This window comes from Amblyraja radiata, chromosome 5, assembly GCF_010909765.2.
Source record: "Amblyraja radiata isolate CabotCenter1 chromosome 5, sAmbRad1.1.pri, whole genome shotgun sequence".
NCBI lineage: Eukaryota > Metazoa > Chordata > Chondrichthyes > Rajiformes > Rajidae > Amblyraja > Amblyraja radiata.
The window spans coordinates 55958520-55972166 of record NC_045960.1 but is presented as its reverse complement, the minus strand read 5'-3'; the positions used below and the strand labels follow the sequence as shown (position 1 = coordinate 55972166).

The 13647-nt window shown below is 40.3% G+C and overlaps 1 protein-coding gene across 19 annotated transcripts in view; it reads left to right on the top strand.

Annotated features, from left to right (window-relative positions):
* The window catches only part of epb41l2 (erythrocyte membrane protein band 4.1 like 2), a 122839-nt gene that overhangs the window by 28823 nt on the left and 80369 nt on the right, over positions 1 to 13647 (top strand). The gene's annotated exons all lie outside the window — the stretch shown is intronic.

The following is a 13647-nucleotide window of genomic DNA, read 5'->3' as shown; positions in this document are numbered from 1 at the left end:
GGGAGAGTCCAATCATGATGTGGGGTTTTGTGGTTTGATAAAACATCTGGTCTTTGCTGTATGATATTCATTTATTTTTTGCACTAACTTGGGAAATTAATAAGTCGTTAACAGTTGTAATATTGGAACACAAGCATTTAATCATATTTTCAGAATATATTTTCTGCATCAATTTATTAGTTAATGATAAATGCAGCTCATTACCATTGAAACTTCAGGATATGTTTGAGATCGAACTGCCATGGTAACAATTTTTTCCTTGAAACTTTGCACTCAATTGATATTCAATACACCGGTTATTAACCCCAATCCTAATGCAAATATACCACGGCATAATTTAAAGAAAAATTGTGCTATCCCTGATAAATAAATATCTAATAAACGTTTAATTCCTCCTTGATCCATATAATCAAAATGATAATCATTTATTTCAAAGTTCTGAAAACATATTTGCAAATTAGTCCCTGTATATTACAGCTGTGACTATTTGACAAGTAAATCATTGGCAGAGGTATATTTGGAAAATTTGGCACAAACACCATAGTTATGTCGGTTTGTTCTGACAAGAAAAATAAAGATTGTTGCCATATATTACTGGCTGGTTCTGCGACAAGCAATATTGCTAGTAATTGCAGTATAGTCATTATACTATTCTTGAAATTGCTGTTGTATTTTAAAAACACAAATGTTTTATGTATGCAATGTATTCAACTTATTACCTGAATTTTAAAAAATCATATGTAAAATGCACAACTTTAAGAACAAAGCTTCATTTATGGGGACTTGAATTATGTCATTAAAAACAGACAATGGTGGAAATCCTCAGCAGGTCAGTAAAAATCTGTTAATGTGCCAGATTAAATAGCTCTTGCCTCATCAGCAGTTTCTCTTTCCACAGAGGCTGCTTGACTTGCTAAGAATCTTTAGCATTTTTGTGTTTTTATTTTCTGGAAACTGTAGCATTTTCATTTATGAATGCTGTTGAATTCTGTATCATTTGGTACTGAGAAATGCTGGACAAGTATTTAAAGCATAAATTTAAAACTGAACTGGAAGGTCAGCAAGTGAGTAAAGATCTTTTTTATTTGTGTTGCTTCGGTTCCAGGGTCTAAAAATCCAACTGTTGCGTAACTTAACAGATGTTTGGTGGGGGAGAAATATCGGGGGAATTGAAGCAAACAATTACTCATAAACCAGACAGAAATAAATTTTGTACAATTACAGTGGTAGTAGAAACAAAATTTGTGAAATTATCTTTCGAGCAGCTGATATCAACTTCTAAATACTTTTTGCTAATAAATTCACAAGCTAAATTTGTCCATTTTGTGTAAATTATATATTTTAGACTTTTATAAGAAGCTTGCAAATAACTTTAAACTTTCTGTCTGGAAATTGTTGCATTAAAAAAGAAAAACATTTTTGGGGAATGCATTTTTTGATTAAACCAGTGCGTTTTTTCATTGCAGTAGATGAGAAATTCTGATTAGATTTTGTTCTTATGAATGTCATCCAGTAAAATGTGCACCAACTGACTGGTTATTATACCACTTGGGCCAATCATTGGTCATGACAAGTTGAATAACACCATTCCATTAGAGGTGTGAATTTAAAAAAAAATGTACATTTCATGTTTGCGGCACACCAACCTTGTGAACTGGTTAGAAGTTGATTTTATCACTGACTTCCTATCACGTGATCGTTCTTCAAATAAATAGCTTTGACGCAACATTTTGTTCATGGGTTCAAAATAAAGCAACGTAGTAGAAATTTATTTTATTATTATCACGGGTTACAGTGAAACGCTTTTTGTTGTGCTATATAAATCCCATCCATTATTATCCAGTCAAAGAAAAGACTATATATGATTTCAATCCTACTGGAAAGCCGAATTGAAATAGTGCCTTCATAATGTTTGGGACAAAGACTCATTTATTTATTTGCCTCTGTACTCTGCAATTTGAGATTTGTAATAGAAAAAAAATCACATGTGGTTAAAAGTGCACATTGTCAGATTTTATTAAAGGCCACTTTTATACATTTTGGTTTCACCATGTAGAAATTACAGCAGTGTTTATACATTGTCCCCCCATTTGAGGGCACCATAATGTTTGGGCTTCACAGGTGTATGTAATTGCTCAGGTGTGTTTAATTGCTTCCTTAATGCAGGTAGAAGAGAGCTCTCAGCATCTAGTCTTTCCTCCAGTCTCTCCATCACCTTTGGAAACTTTTTATTGCTGTTTTTCAGCATGAGGACCAAAGTTGTGCCAATGAAAGTCAAAGAAGCCATTATGAGACTGAGAAACGAATAAAATTGTTAGAGACATCAGCCAAACCTTAGGCTTACCAAAATCAACTATTTGGAACATCATTAAAAAGAAAGAGAGCACTGGTGAGCTCACTAATCGCTAAGAGACAGGCAGGACAAGGAAGACCTCCACAGCTGAAGACAGAAGAATTCTCTCTATAATAAAGGAAAATTCCCAAACACCTGTCCGACAAATCAGAAACACTCTTCAGGAGTCAGGTGTGGATTTGTCAATGACTGCTGTCCACAGAAGACTTCATGAACAGATATACAGGGGCCACACTGCAAGATGCAAACCACTGGTTGGCCGCAAAAATAGGATGGCCGGGTTATAGTTTGCCAAGAAATACTTAAAAGAGCAACCACAGTTCTGGAAAAAGGTCTTGTGGACAGTTGAGATGAAGATTAACTGAAATCAGAGTGATGGCAAGAGCAAAGTATGGAGGAGAGAAGGAACTGCCCAAGATCCAAAGCATACCACCTCATCTGTGAAACACGGTGGTGGGGGTGTTATGGCCTGGGCATGTATGGCTGCTGAAGGTACTGGCTCACTATCATTATTGATGATACAACTGCCGTTGATAGTAGCATAATGAATTCTGAAGTGTACAGACGCATCCTATCAGCTCAAGTTCAAACAAATGCCTCAAAACTCATTGGTTGGCGGTTCATTCTACAGCAAGACAATGATCCTAAACATACTGCTAAAACAAGAAAGGAGTTTTTCACAGCTAAAAAATGGGCAATTCTTGAGTGGCCAAGTCAATCACCTGATCTGAACCCAATTGAGCACGGCTTTTATATGCTGAAGAGAAATTAGAAGGATACTAGCCCCCAAAACAAGCATAACCTAAAGATGGCTGCAATACAGGCCTGGCAGAGCATCACCAGAGAAGACACCCAGCAACTGGTGATGTCCATGAATCGCAGACCTCAAGCAGTCATTGCATGCAAAGGATATGCAACAAAATACTAAACATGTCTACTTTCATTTAGATAACATTGCTGAGTCCCAGACATTGTGGTGCCCTGAAATGGGGTGACAATGTAAAAACGCTGCTGTAATTTCTACATGGTGAAACCCAAATGTTTAAAAATGGCCTTTCTTAAAATCTGACAATGTGTACTTTAACCACATGTGATTTTTTATTTTTTTTTCTATTACAAATCTCAAATTGTGGAGTACGGAGTCAAATAAATAAATGATGGGTCTTTGTCCCAAACATTACGGAGGGCACTGTAGAGAATAAATGGTATCCTTCAAAGAAACTCAACCAAGATCTCCCAAGCACAAAACTATGCCTACCATCCTAAATCAACCTCCGATTTTCCAAAGTATGTACATCTTATTCTTTGGAATCGTCCCAGTTTTTTTGTTTTTTTTGCTTTGCAGCCCATTTTTAAAGGCACAACGTTAGCTCCCCTCCAGTCATTCAGCACCTCATCTGTATCTCGCAGTGATTCTTTTCTCTTTCCCACAGTGTCTGATCAGGCTTGTAAAATTACCTACTTTGATACATTTTTAGGACGTCCAGTACTTCAACTGTAATGTAAGACTTCTTGTCTTTGTGTGGTACATACATAGATACATAGACAATAGGTGCAGTAGTAAGCCATTCGGCCCTTCGAGCCAGCACCACCATTCAATGTGATCATTGCTAATCATACACAATCAGTACGCCTTTCCTGCCTCTTCCCCCCCCCCCCCCCCCCCCCCCCCCACTAATCTCCTATGTGGGACCTTATCAAAGGCTTTCTGTAAGGCCAGGTGCACGACATCCACTGACTCCCCTTTGTCCGTTTTACTTGTTACATCCTCAAATTCCAGAAGATTTGTCAAGCATGATTTCCCCTTTGTAAATCTATGCTGATTTGGACCGATCCTGTTACTGCTATCCAAATGTGCCGCTATTACATCTTTGATAATGGAATCCAGCGATGTCAGGCAAACCACTCATGGACTGCAATCTTGATGTGGAGGAGAGCCTTGTGTACTCCAGTGATCCTGAGAGCTATGTCAGATGGGGTTTCATATCCCTGGCAGGTTCAACCAAACTGGACAGGTCTCGGGTGAGGAGGCAGACGAAGCAGTCCCTGGTCCTCCAGGTTGGGGGGTTGGGCGTGGGGTTAACTACTCCCACCCTGGAGAAAGTGCGAGTTACAGAAACATTGACGAATGAAAATCAAATTACACACTAGGTTGAAGGTGCCCCAGCGATGGGGACTTTACGCTCTCCAGCCAAACCCGCAAGGGCGCTGGGAAGCTGACACACCTACCGACCCCAAATAAATCTATCCTTGTGGGGACATGGAATATCTGAACCATGTTCCAGGCTGGCAAGGCTGCCACAATTGCCAACAAATCTCTTAGTACTGGGCTTGGCTGAAACAATATGGACACAGTCAGCGGAGATCAAATTGGTCAGCGGGCTGTCCATTATCTACTCCGGACAGGAGGAGGACGTACAAATTTGAAGAAGAAAATGGAGTTGGATTGGTCACACCCTCAGGAAACCTGCCACAAACATCACACGGCAAGCCCTGAAATGGGACCCCCAAGGAAAAAGGAAAAGAGGTCACCCCAGGAACAGCTGGAGAAGAGGTGTCCAGCAAGAAATGTCTGAGAGTGGGCTCAACTGGGGAGATCTCAAAAGAACTGCCAACAACCGAGAGAGGTGGAGGACATTTGTCAATGGCCTATGCTCCCTAGAGGAGCAAAGGGCTTAAGCAGAAGATGTGAGGCAAACTGGTCTATAATTCCCTGCTTTCTCTCTCCTTTCTTGAAAAGTGGGATAACATTAGCTACCCTCCAATCCATACAAATTGATCCAGAATCTAAGGAACTTTGAAAAATGATCACCAAATGCGTCCACGATTTCTAGAGCCACCTCCTTGTGTACCCTGGGATGCAGACCATCAGGCCCTGGGGATTTATCAGCCTTCAGTCCCATCAGTCTACCCAACCATTTCCTTACTAATGTGAATTTCCTTCAGTTCCTCTGTCCCCTATGTCCCCTAGCACATCTGGGAGATTGTGTCTTCCTTAGTGAAGACAGAACCAAAATACCTGTTCAACTCGTCTCCTATTTCTTTGTTCCCCATAATAAATTCACCTGTTTCTGTCTAAAAGGGACCGACATTTGTCTTAACTAATTTGTTTCCCTTCACATACCTAAAAAGCTTTTACTATCCTTTATATTCTTGGCTAGCTTACCTTCATACTTCATCTTTTCTCCTCGTATTGCCTGTTTAGTTACCTTCTGTTGATCTTTAAAAGTTGCCTAATCCTCTGACTACCCACTCATCCTTATATGTCTTCTATTTTAATTGTTATACTGTCCTTGACTTCCCTTGTCAACCCCGATCGCCTCTTACTCCCCTTAGAATATATGGTAGACAAAATTGCTGGAGAAACGCAGCATCTATGCAGAAAAGGAATAGGCGATGTTTTGGGTCGAGATCCTCCTTCAGACTTTAGAATCTTTCTAAGAGGAGTAAGAGGCGAATGTGTAAAAATGATTCACCAGCCCTGTTTTTATCCATAACTATTTGAAAGCTACAGTGCTCTCCATAACGTTTGGGACAAAGACCCATCATTTATTTATTTGCCTCTGTACTACACAATTTGGGATTTGTAATAGAAACAATCACATGTGGTTGAAGTGCACATTGTCAGATTTTAAGAAAGGCCAATTTTATACATTTTGGTTAAATTACAGCATGTAGAAATTACAGCAATTTTTATACATAGTTTCTCCCCCCTCCCCCCCATTTCAGGGCACCATAATGTTTGGGACACAGCAATGTCATGTAAATGAAAGTAATCAGGTTTAGTATTTTGTTGCATATCCTTTGTATGCAATGACTGCTTGAAGTCTGATTCATGGATATCACCAGTTGCTGGATGTCTCTCTGGTGATGCTCTGCCAGGCCTGTATTGCAGCCATCTTTAGCTTATGCTTGTTTTGGGGGCGAGTCCCCTTCAGTTTTCTCTTCAGCATATAAAGGGCATGCTCAATTGGGTGATTGACTTGGCCACTCAAGAATTGACCATTTTGTAGTTTTGAAAAACTCCTTTGTTGCTTTAGTAATATGTTTTGGATCATTGTCTTGCTGTAGAATGAACCACTGACCAATGAGTATTGAGGCATATGTTTGAACTTGAGCAGATAGGATGTGTTTATGCACTTCAGAATTCATTATGCTACTATCATCAGCAGTTGCATCATCAATGAAGATAAGTGAGCCAGTACCTTCAGCAGCCATACATGCCCAGGCCATACATACATACAGCCATACATAACACCCCCACCACCGTGTTTCACAGATGAGGTGGTATGCTTTGGATCTTGGGCAGCTCCTTCTCTCCTCCATACTTTGTTCTTGCCATCACTGATACAAGTTAATCTTTGTCCCACGTGTCCACAAGACCTTTTTCCAGAACTGTGGTTGCTCTTTAAAGTATTTCTTTGCAAACTGTGACACGGTCATCCTATTTTTGCGGCTAACCAGTGGTTTGCATCTTGCAGTGTCGCCTCTGTATTTCTGTTCATGAAGTTTTCTGCGGACAGTGGTCATTGACTAATCCACACCTGACTCCCGAAGTGTTTCTGATCTGTTGGACAGATTTTTCGAGATTTGTCTTTATTATAGAGAATTCTTCTGTCATCAGCTGTGGAGGTCTTTCTTGGCCTGCCAGTCCCTTTGCGATTAGTAAGCTCACCAGTGCTCTCTTTCTACTTAATGATGTTCCAAACAGTTGATTTTGATAAGCCTAAGGTTTGGCTGATCTCTAACAGTTCGTGTTTCTCAGTCTCATTCTGGCTTCTTTGACATTCCTCATGTTGATAAACAGCAATAAAAATTTCCAAAGGCGATGGAAAGTCTGGGGGAAAGACTAGGTGCTGAGAGCTCTCTTGTACCTGCATTAAGGAGGCATTTAAACACACCTGAGCAATGACAAACACATTCTCCCACAGGCCTGTACATTTGTTTCATCGATGATCGGAAAGATTTCCTTTTGTGAAAATAATTAATTCAATGTTAATTTTTTCCCCCGTATTACGTGCATTATTTTCACAGAAGGAAGGAAATCTTTCCGAATTTTTATGTGTAATTCAATGATTTTAAATGACACGTCTAATACTTAGTCTGCTGGTGTTTTATAATGATGAGCTATTGTTTCCTTCAGCTGAAGGCCAGGAACAGTGAAGCCAAGCTAGCACTACTGTTATCGTTAGCTCCAATCTTTCCTCAATTAATGTTCCTGTTCCAGCAACATTTCTCTGTACCTAGCCTTGACCCATCAAAAATAAATTCCAGCACTAGGTTTTGGACAAGTATTAATGACAAGGGCTCTGTACTCGAATAATTCTAATTCAATTCAGAGTGAATCATCGCACAAAATTATTCAAAATAAAGAGTCAAATTTCATGTAAAGTGGGTCACAAAAGTACTTCACAAATACCAAGAAAATCTATACTACTTAAAGCAGTGCAGGAAAGATGGAGACACACGACATCTACCGTGCCTTTGCCCATTCTCTTAACCTGTCAAGATATTGTTTTGAGAGGTATATGTGTGATGTTCAGAAATCATTTAAAGTTAATTTGCAAGTGCAGCATGCAATCAAACTGGCAAGTGATAGGTTGCTCATATTCTGCAACATATGAGGTATTTGCCAAGTCAGTCATACAAATAAAAAGCAACAGAACACACAAAATGCATCCACCACAGTGACTCCTCCACATTCTTCACTGATGGAATGCGAAAATAAAAGTTCAATCTGTTCCCTTCTTTGTTCTCCCGCGGTCGGGGTCCTCAAGCCTTCCGTTGATGGGACGATCTTGACTCCCGTAGCCGGCGGTGGGCCCTCCAGCTTCTGCATCAGTGGGAATCTCAGCTACCCGCACCCGAGCGATCGGATCACGGGTCGAGGCTTGTCGAACCTTCTGCGTCGTTGGAGCTCCCAACTCGGCCTCTCCCGAGACTGCGCTCTCGATGGTAAAGTCCGCATGCCGTGGTTGTAAGCTTTTTAGTTTCTTGCTATTAACATAATTTAGTTTCATACAATAAACAAAGTAAGACTTGCAGAGGCATACCATGTCTGCTAGCTGCAGACAGACATTTGGTTCGTGGAGAATGCATAACCTGCTTTGTTATACATTTTTAGAAAAATTGTGAGTACCCTAAATTAATACTAAACTTCCTTTTGTTCTCCCCAGGCTTAAAATAGTTTCTGCAATAGGAATAAGGAAGTGCAAATAGATATTATTTACCGCCCAATCAGTACATTCATGAAGTTCAAATATCTGACCTTAATTTCGGAATTGTTCCTGAATAGCGCGTCTATTAAATAAGGGTGGAAAGATGCATGCATGAACAGGGAGCAGCCACAGGATTGGAGCAGCTAGTATGCTGATTAGGCAATTTGTATTTTTTACAATGAGGTTTTTGCATTTGAGTCCCTATGAGGAGGCGCTGCATCTGAGATTGTCAGAAGCACTGCATGTAGGTTTGCAGCCAGTCTCATGATTTTTCTTTGGAGTTGGAAATCGACTTTTGATCCTTTGGTGCACTGTATTGGGTGAAATTCAATTTTCAAGCATGCAACTTTTGAAAGAATTGATAATTTATTTAATTCGCACATGTTACACAATCTCTAATTTTCCTCTTAATTTAAGTTTGGTATTTCCTGCTAGTAAAAATGAAAGGTTGAATTCATCTTTCTACTCTGCAGACCATGGCCTCTGACTCTCCCAACTGACTTGAAAAAGGAGAGTTTGTGGGAATAATTCAAAACTATTAAGAAAAGTCACCAGACAGCCTCTCCAAGATCTTTTTTTTCGCTTTGCTGCTTGGCTGAGTTTTTCCAGCATGTCGAGTTGGCCTTTAGTTTACACATTACTAACCAACTCCAGGAAAGGTTGCAAAAGCACAAATATTGCAGTTATTAGAAAGCCAACTGAAGTAAAAAATATTGGAAAGAATCAAGAGTATTTAATTATCATTTGCATTGGGAACAGAACAATGAAATTCTTATTTTCTGTTGCTTTTACAGGTGCACTAATATGATAAAACAAACATATCTATTGTATATTTATCAGTTATACGGAGTAACCAGATGATAATAGTGCTTGCTGAAGTATGTCGTGCAACCCTTGTACAAAGTCCATAGTAGTTCATGATTGTACATTGTGGTCTAACAGAGGCTGGAAAAAGCTGTTCTTAAATTCAGAAGTAACGTTTCTTGATTTCCTGTATCTTTTTAGTAGTGAAATAAGAGCATGGCGGAGTCTTAGGAAGTGCGGTTTCAAGAAGGCAGCTAATATTAATCATCCCTTTGATGGTGGGGAGGTCACTATTTTTGGGCCAATGCTTCTTGGACTGGGAAATGTCCATCACTCATTGCAGCCTCCTCTGTTCATTGGCATTTGAGTTCTGAACCAGTCAGTTTACTCTCCACCGTGCACCCATGGAAGTTTAATAGAGTATTTGGTGACCTGCAATATCAGATATAAAGATCAAAAATATCGGGATTTTATCGCTGCATTTCATCAAAACATCAATAATGCCTTAGTTTTGATGAAATGCAGTGAGCAAACGCGATAATTCCCGATATTTTCGGTCTTTATATCTGCACGGCCAACAACTTCCGCTGTTATTTTCCCTTCAGCGCTCTCTTGTCTTTACCTTCGTTTTTCTTTATCTTCTGGACTCTAAAGTAAGAAAGCTGTGTCTCACGGTCACCCCGACTGGCACAGTTATTTACAGCTCAAAAACGGGCCGTTTTCGCGGTTTTTAGCGAGTTTGAAAGTACGTGTTTCTAGCATCAATAACATGTACTGGAAGTGACGTTTGTACCCCTGTTAAATTTTGCGGTCACGTGGGTGAGGATCTATGATCCAGTGACCTTTCGTGAAATCACCCTATAGAAAGGTTATGTTTGCAGTAATGATCTTTTGAACCTCAAATGAACCAAACCCGCAAATTCAGTTGGTGTTGGTGATCTGTGCACTAGGTTGCCAGTTAATTGCCACCTACTTTGAGATGTTGGAAAATGTAATTTAGAAGCGTACTTTATCTAAGCAAGGATCTAAAACATTCTGAAAACTGGAATGATTCACAACCAATGAACAACCAAGGCAGAATGCTTTAAATTTGAAATGTCCTCGTATTGTCACAGAATCCTAGAGCCAAGTAACACAGTGGGTGGTCTGTTTGTTCTCGCATTGCTACTGTTTCCACATATCACTAACTTGTTTTTCTTTCAAGTATTTATCCACTTATCTTTTTAAAGTTGTTATTGAATTCTATCATCTTCATTTCAAAGCATGAACAGCTGATTTTTTGTTGTTGTTGTTTTTGTTTTACATTTTTCCTTTTGTTTCCCAATTATTTGGCAATCACATAAAATGCATGTTTGATTCTCTGACCTCCTTGCCACTGGAAGAGACCAGTCCTCTATTTCCTTGTGTATCGTGGTTAAAAAGGTTATAGTTAAAATAAACTGATTTTTATTTTCTCATCAGTATTGCTGCTATTTATTTGAATCAATTAACTAATTCAATCAATGGTAAAAGAAACACGGGATCCATTTTCCCCTGAGTGGAGCATTGTGGAAGTAGTTGGTATGCTTTTGAATATATTTTGGCTTTGGATAAGCAATTTTAGCACACTGAGGGACTGAGATAATTATCAAAAAATTGACCTGCTGGGCTTTTATCATTGTTCCACTATTGTATATGGTACCACTTTCCACCTTGCTCTTCCTGCAGCTGAGTTTTCCTATTGTACTGGGTCTGCAGAAGAAACAATAATTTGTTATCTCCCCATATCCTTTCATGCAACTTCTGTTCAGACATCTATTTACCACCACAAATATCGTCAGTGACTTGGCCTCCACTGCCTTCAGTAATAGAATTTCATAGATTTGTGGTGGTTTGCCCTATAATCTGAGACTTTGACCCCTTGTACCAGACTCCGCAGCCGGGAAAGCGGGAAAGTCCGTTAGAAACTACTGTGTTTCAATGATGTCTGCTGATTCTTCTAAACTTAGTGAATGCAGACCTACTCAACCTAATCTCTTGCACAACAGTCCTGTCACAGGAATTATTATGGTGAACTTTAATTGTATCTGCTGGGTATATCCTTCTTAGATAAAGGGAACAAAGTTGTTCTCACTTGCCTAAGAGTGCTGTTACCAAAGCACTGTCTAACTGTCGCAAAATATACCTGCCTCTGTTCTGAATTGAAGTTCAACACACCATTTGCTACATCACTTCATTGTTACACCTGGTTGTTTTCAGTGACTGGTGCACGAGGGCACGCATGTGCACTTTGTAATTCAACATTTCCTAATCAATCACGTGTAGCGGCACCAAACGTGGTGAATAAGGCCAGACGTCCGGCAGGTTCAAACGATAGTTTATTCAGGTGTTACATTGGTCCGCTTACATAATATTCATTGCTGCTGTAGCTGAGCGAGGTTGTTCTCTCGGGCTCAGCTACCTGTGGACTGCTTGGGTCTCGAGGTGAGATAACCTTAAGTAGCAGGACACTCCCTCTAGCCCATGACGTCGTACCTACTGACGAGGGTTCGACCATAAGTGGTCTGTGTATAGGCTGACGCCACACACGTTTAAATAATGTACCTTTTTCTTTTCTGATTTGCATTTATTTACTTCTGATCTGCCATGCATTTCCCAATTCACCCCAGTTGTCCACATTTAAGACCGTGTCAACCTCGCAACTCGATCCCATTTATGTTTGTAAATATGAAGCTATCACAATCTGTTCCCTGTAGGACGTAGATTATGTATTCGTTACTGGAGTAGATTTGCAATCTTTTCCGATTAAATAAATTATAAGACTTTCTAATTAAGCACTCATTTTGCTCGGCTCGACCTTTACATAAGCTCGGCAAGTATGTCCTTTGTTGGTTTGTGTTTTACTATTTCTATTGAGAAAGTGCCTTATAGTGCCACACTAACTGATCTTGAAAGTACTCTGTGTAGCATCATTGGGAGAGGCTATTGTTTAGGTTTAAAAAAAAGGTCAAAAACTTTATTTGCCATTTGTGCTTACACACATAGGAACTCTTGTGCGGTTGTTCAGAGAGTCAAGTCAAGTCAAATTAAAAAGACACACAGAAAGACACATAATCTATAAAAACATATACTTCTCTAAAAATTAAAAATAAAGTGCCTAAACCCCTATATAAAGGGGAAAGTGAGAACATTGTAAATTGCACAAACCCTATATAAAAGTGTCGATTGCATTGTAAATTGCACAGGCCCAGGAGACAATATAATATGATATAATATGATATGCTATGAGGTAGGTCAGGACATCAGTTCATTTTGTTTTGGCCAAGAGTCTCACTGTGGCAGGGAAGAAGCTCTTAAAAAAAGCGTGTTCTGTTTGTGGCGATGCTGTCCGCTCGTCTGTGCCTGAGGTTGTATGTGCAGTTTTTGTGTTTGAGCAGGGAGTGAGCTGGATGTAGTGTGTCTCTGATGATTCTCTCTGCCCTTTTTTGACAGCGCTGTGTGTAGATTGTGTCCATGGAGGGGAGTTCCGTTCTGATAATCCTCTCTGCAGTCTTTATGACTCTTTGCAGAGCCTTCCTCTCTGTCTGTGTGGTGTTTCCATACCACACCGTGATGCCTGTGGTGAGGATGCTCTCTATCAGTCCTTTGTAGACCTGGGTGAGAGGGCGACAGTGCAGACCAGCTTTTCTGAGCAGCCTGATGAAGTACAGTCTCTGCTGGGCTTTTTTCACTGTGGCAGCAGTGTTCAAAGTCCAGTTCAGATCTGATGTTACTTGTAATCCCAGGTATCTGTAACTGTCAGCCCTCTCCACCACAGTCCCCTTGATGATAAGGGGCTGCAGGGGGGGTGGATTTTTTCTGAAGTCCATTATTATTTCTCTTGTCTTGTCTGTGTTGAGGCTTAGGTCGTTCACCTCACCATAGGCAAGAATGTCGTTCACCAGACTCCTGTAGCCCGACTCGTCCCCCCCCTTGATGAGGCCCAGGATGGTGGTATCATCCGCATACTTAATAATGATGGTATTTTCCTGGGTGGAGACACAGTCGTGTGTGTACAGGGTGAAAAGTTTGGGACTGAGACAGCAGCCTTGTGGTGATCCTGTGCTGACGGTGAGCTCTGCAGACACCCTCCTCCCCATCCTCACCACCTGTGGTCTTTCAGTCAGGAAATCCAAGATCCAGTTGCAGGTGGGAGTCGGGACGCCTAGGTCTGTCAGCTTCTCAGTCAGCCTGCCCGGGCGAATGGTGTTAAAAGCCGAGCTGTAATCCAGGAACAGCGTTCTGACGTATGTT